The sequence below is a fragment of the Nanorana parkeri genome, unplaced genomic scaffold (assembly GCF_000935625.1).
Source record: "Nanorana parkeri isolate BGI_ZX_2015 unplaced genomic scaffold, ASM93562v1 scaffold347, whole genome shotgun sequence".
Taxonomy (NCBI): Eukaryota; Metazoa; Chordata; class Amphibia; order Anura; family Dicroglossidae; genus Nanorana; species Nanorana parkeri.
In genome coordinates this window covers 822214-827811 of record NW_017306615.1, presented here as the reverse complement: position 1 = coordinate 827811, position 5598 = coordinate 822214, and the positions used below count along the sequence as shown (strand labels likewise).

Below are 5598 nucleotides of genomic sequence, written 5' to 3'. Positions count from 1 at the left end.
GGGATGCAAAAAAAAAAGTGAAAATGTAAAATGTGCCGGGGTTAAAAACAAAACATATGAATGAAAATGAAATTATAAAGAGGCGGTAAGGGGTTAACAGCATGGTAATGTCAAATGAACAATGATGGAAAAAAGTAATGGACGCCGGAGTGGTAAATGAACCAAGAGGTGAGCAAACATGGCGCCCGTGTTATAATGGGCAGGTTAGAAACACACGTTAGGGAAAGATGGCTCCCTTCTGATTTACTGTTCGCTGGTGAGAGACATGAGGGAGCCCAGACAATGGACGAACTATTATCTGTTTACAGCCAATGGGATCCTGCTAATAGGATTCTGCCAATGGATCCTGCCAATGGGACGCTGCCAATGGGGTGCTGCCAATGGGGTGCTGCTAACAGGCTCCTGCTAATGGGATCCTGCCAATGGTTCTAAGGCAGTGGTAGTCAGTGTGCTAGATATAGGGGGGGGTTCATCTGCAGCCCCCCAGCATCTTGGGGTTAAGGGGAGGGGCACACATAATATGCAGTAGACGTAATCATATAGAAGATAGTCCCAGACTGTAGCATATTGCTGGAGATGTTCAGGGACATCATGACAGCCCCCTACTAATCAAGGGTCCCGCTATTGGCTGCTGGGGCCCAAGGGCCACACAATAAGTACTAAAGGGGTGCATGAGCCACTTGGGATAAGAGTCACACAGTCAGTCCTGGCCCACACGGCAAAGGTTCCCAGGACAACTCAATAGGACAAGCTGCAGAAGAAATGCAGCGCAACGTAAAGCAGGTCAAACGCGACCTCTGAACTGCCTTGCATCTGCACAATATAGGTCAATGGGAGTTTGCTGACCTGCGTTTGACCTGCATCAAGGGGTAGAACCCATCAGTGGCATCACAAGGTGGGTGTAGAGGGTGTGGCCGGCACCGGGTGACACCATCAGAGAAAGGAGGGGACCCAGCAGCATACATTATCCTGCCCGGTGAATGTCCTCTCCTCTCTTTGCCAAGATGGCCGCCGGCAGTGAACTGCACGTGACGAGATTATGCACATGCGTAATGACATCACATGTATACGTAATGACATGCGCACAGGGCGACACCCGGCCTGGTGATGTCGCTGGAACCGATTAGGCATCTGTATCCTTGTGGCAGATTTTCCCTCACTTCCTGTCTGGTCAGCTGAAGCCAAAACTATATTTTTAGGTTTTTTTTGTCAGGTTTCTATTGCTGTCTGTGTCCCCGTTTGGGAGATGCACCCACTCTATTTGTTCTGGGGGCTGTTATCACTGAAAGTGAAAGAAGATTCCACCAGAATCGGACAGGAAGTGAAGGGAAATCTCCCCATTGGGACTCAGTTGGCGCCAAAAATCTGACAGGGGTTATGACCCTCCTTACTTTATCCAAAACTGGAAAAAAAGTTTTGACTTCAGTTTTAGGGAGCCAAATGTCAGCACCAACAGCATCAAGTAGGCCGGCCATAATGTCCAGTGATTTAAAACCAATGCGGATCTGCTGAAGGCTCTAACTGAACTTTGCTCTGCGCCCTCAGATATATGGGAGGCCTAAATGTGAAAAGAAAAAGCCAGAGCGGTCGCCAAGGGAACCCTGCTGGTCCTAAATTCTGCCCTGGTAACAAAGGCCTCTTAAGGTAACGAGGCCTCTGGTATCCATAGCAACCAGATTAGCCCTTCTGTTTTCTAACCTGCCCTGGAAAAATGACGACAGGAATCTGACAAATTGCTGGACGCAGGACAGACGTTTGGCATCAGACACTTTGGTAAAAGAGGTCGAAACAAATGTAGATTTTGTTTTTTTTTTAAAAGCTGAACTCCGTAATATACAAATATTGTCCTCGTGCAAGAGTCATGTGTGTATTGTTCTTGGTGAGCTTTGTGTATTCCTTCCAGATCTGTGTAGTTATCCAGTGTTACACTTGGAGCTTCCTGTAATAAAGACCGGTCACTGCTACAATCTCTGCTTGTGCAGGATGACTCCGCCCCCTCCTGTAAAAAAAGACTGGCCACTGCTGTTCTCTCTCCTTGTGCAGGGTGACTGGTCTTGTCCACGCCCTCTCCTGTAATAAAGACTGCTCGCTGCTGCTCTCTCTCCTTGTGCAGGGTGACTGGTCTTGTCCACGCCCTCTCCTGTAATAAAGACTGCTCGCTGCTGCTCTCTCTCCTTGTGCATGATGAAAACGTTTGCTTGCGAGTACATCTATCCCTTGTTTTATTTATCCTAATAAACTATTTTACACACGGAGGTGGCGCTCTGTTCCCTTTTGTTTTCTAAGATGATTCTGATGAAGGCGGCTTGCCCCAGAAACGAGTCCATCTTGGCTGACTGCGGCCGGTGGGTGGTGATGTGACCGGAGGCAACCGTGTTATAGTCGGGGTGATACCATGTTGGGTTAACAGACAGTGTGGCCTCCCGTTTGTTGTTACAGCCTGATGGAAACGTTTGCTTGCGAGTACATCTATCGCTTGTTTTATTTATCCTAATAAACGATTTTACACACGGAGGTGGCGCTCTGTTCCCTTTGGTTTCCTTGTGCAGGGTGACTGGTCTGGTCTCTGCCCCCTCCTGTAATAAAGGTCTTGTGTCCACCCCTCTCCTGTAGTTTTCTGCAGGCAGCCTGTAGTTGATGGGGATACAGCTCTGCTCTCTGCACAGGCTATGTACAGCCCAGTGATGATGTCACTGCGACTCTACCAGGTAATATCTGGGTTCCCAAAGACATTTGGTGCACAAGAAAAGAGAATTTATATCCTTTGAGGCTTTATATTCATTTATTGCCCGGAGTTCGGCTTTAAAAAATCCCCAACTCTATCCAAAATTAACAGATTTGGCTGGAGTGGGGCAGTGTTAAAACCACCATGTTTTTTTTTGCTGTCTGTGACACCACAGGGGGCGGGGGAGATCTACCCTCACTTCCTGTGTGTCTACCACACAGGAAACAAGGTCAATATTTTAATTGATAATTGAAACTTTAATTGAGACGCTTGTTTGCAATAATTTGTTAATTTAGCAAATGCAAATGGTTACGTGTACGGCCACCTAAATGTTGTAATTGCTGTACATGTCCCAAGCTGGGAGCTTGATAGTTCAGTGTCAGGGACTGCACTGTGCAGAGGTGCCTCAATGTGGCAGGGTGGCCATACATTGGGCGGAATTTACCAAAACTGGAGCATACAGAATCTGGAGCAGTGGCCCGTGGCAACCAATCAGCTTCTAGTTTGTTCAGTTAAGGTTTTAAAGTGAAAGACAGAAGCTGATTGGTTGCCATGCACATTTGCTCCAGACTGTGGCATCCCTTCATTGAGGGGAATTTATCAAAACTGGAGCAGGCAGAATCTGGAGCGGTTACCCATGACAACCAATCAACATCCATCTTTCATTTTTAAAGATCAGCTGGAAAAAACTGAACTGACTGGTTGCCATGGGCAATCGCTCCAGATAAATTCCCCTAATCAAAAGATTAGAAAAGATTTCAAATTGTTCTTTTTTGCGCTGACTGTGCTGGAGAATTTTGACGGCTGACAGGTAGCGGGGTGGAGTCGTAGGCGTGCTGAGCCTGTCATACCAGTGCAGCGCATTTTACAAGGCCCCAATAAACTTCACACGTGTCGGGGACTTTGGACCGGTCAGAAGGATCATGCAGCTCCCAGCCGTGTAAACAGGAGCCGCGTCACCGGGGAATTTGAACTTGTACACAGACAAGGGATGTAATCGGTTTTCCATTGCTTCCTGTGATAGCGTGGCTGCTGCCGATGGCAGGATAAGGACAGCAGAGGACCGGACGGACTCTGCCCTCCGTTAAAGTGACTCAAAAAGTGACTTCAGTGCTATTTTATAGGGCAATGTTAATTGTGGCAATGCAGTGCCTTGAAAAATGTACCTTCTTGTGCCTAGGCACTCCTGTGCTACAGCCACATAGTGAGATCTCAGGTGCTGCTGCCTCTGACCAGTGCAGGGACAAGGTTCTTTAGCACCAAAGGCAAAAAAGTGTGCCCCACTCCATGATTTGTCAACTACTGGATAGGCTGGATAGGTTGTAAGTCTTGCCCTTTTTGCCCTCCCTCACTCCCCCCTCAGGCTGTCACCTCCTATACCGGCCCCTCAGCCCTGCCTCTGACTTAGTATTCAAGAAGCGGTGCTTCTTGAATACTAATCTCATTCCCATTCCAAATCTCAAGAGATTTGGAATGAGATGTGGTGATGTCACTTTTGTGCTGCTCACTGTCCTCCTTGATGGAGGCTCTGACATAAGGAAGCAAAGCTCTGCCTCCATCAAGATGGCCGCCTCCAATACAAGGACACAGTGCAGAACAAGGCATGGTGAGTCAGCATTAGGGAAATGATCAGCTGCTGAGAGACCACAGACACCAGTGAGATATTCCCTCACTTCCCAATCTGACACCAATCAATGGACAGGAAATAGGGAGATATTGCTTCACTTCCCAATCTGACACCAATCAATGGACAGGAAATAGGGAGATATTGCCTCACTTCCCAAACGGACACCAATCAATGGACAGGAGATAGGGAGATATTGCCTCACTTCCCAAACGGACACCAATCAATGGACAGGAAATAGGGAGATATTGCCTCACTTCCCAAACGGACACCAATCAATGGACAGGAAATAGGGTAGTATTCCCTCCTGTCCTGTTCTGATGCCAATCAATAGACAGGAAATAGGGAGATACTGCCTCACTTCTCATTCTGACATCCATCAATGGACAGGAAATCAGGAGATATTCCCTCATGTCCTGTTCTGACATCCATCAATAGACAGGAAATAGGGAGCTACTCCATCACTTCCCATTCTGACATCCATCAATAGGCAGGAAATAGGGAGCTTTCCCCTCACTTCCCATTCTGACACCCAGAACGGGAACCCTTGGCTGGACTTTAAAAGAAAAGTTCCTACTTCTACATGTATGTGGTGACACCACTAATCCATACGATAGAGAGATTTCCCCCTAAAAGGTCAGAAGACATTGCACGTTTACAAGTAACCTATCGCCACCTAGTGTCTAATGATAGGTACTGCATGTAAATGACTGCATCAGATCTAGCTGACTACAGGCACGTTTCCCTCTATTTTACTGATCACTAACCATTTTACATACAAACAAAGTGCTTTGAGAAGTTCTTTAGACCCAAGTAAAGCCTTATCAGAAGGAAATCATCCTCCTTGGGAACAGGGCCCAGCACAAAATAAGTGATATTATGATATATTATGATAATGGTGATATTATGTGTTAAGACCCAGAGATCTAGTCTATTACACCCCTACTTGCTGTCAATGGAATGATGCTTTGCCAACACAAGTAAATCCTTTACTGCCACCTGGAGGCTGACAGCAGGTACTGCACCCCAATTATTCCAGCGCACTAACCCATATCAAGCAATGAAGTATGACCATCATCAGTAGCCATGTTATTTTTTTTCATGTGTGCCAGCTTTTCTACAGAAAGGTTATAGTGTAAAAATGTATTAGTGGACAGCACAGACAGACAACGGGCTGTTTGCATTCCTGACACTGTCTGCCTATGTTATTGGTCAGTAAAATGCCAGGAACAATGGAAGAGTCAGGTGG

At 46.7% G+C, this 5598-nt stretch overlaps 1 protein-coding gene across 5 annotated transcripts in view; it reads right to left on the bottom strand.

Moving 5' to 3' along the window:
• Positions 1 to 5598, bottom strand: part of TOM1L2 (target of myb1 like 2 membrane trafficking protein) — a 45891-nt gene that overhangs the window by 6046 nt on the left and 34247 nt on the right. The window lies entirely within an intron of this gene.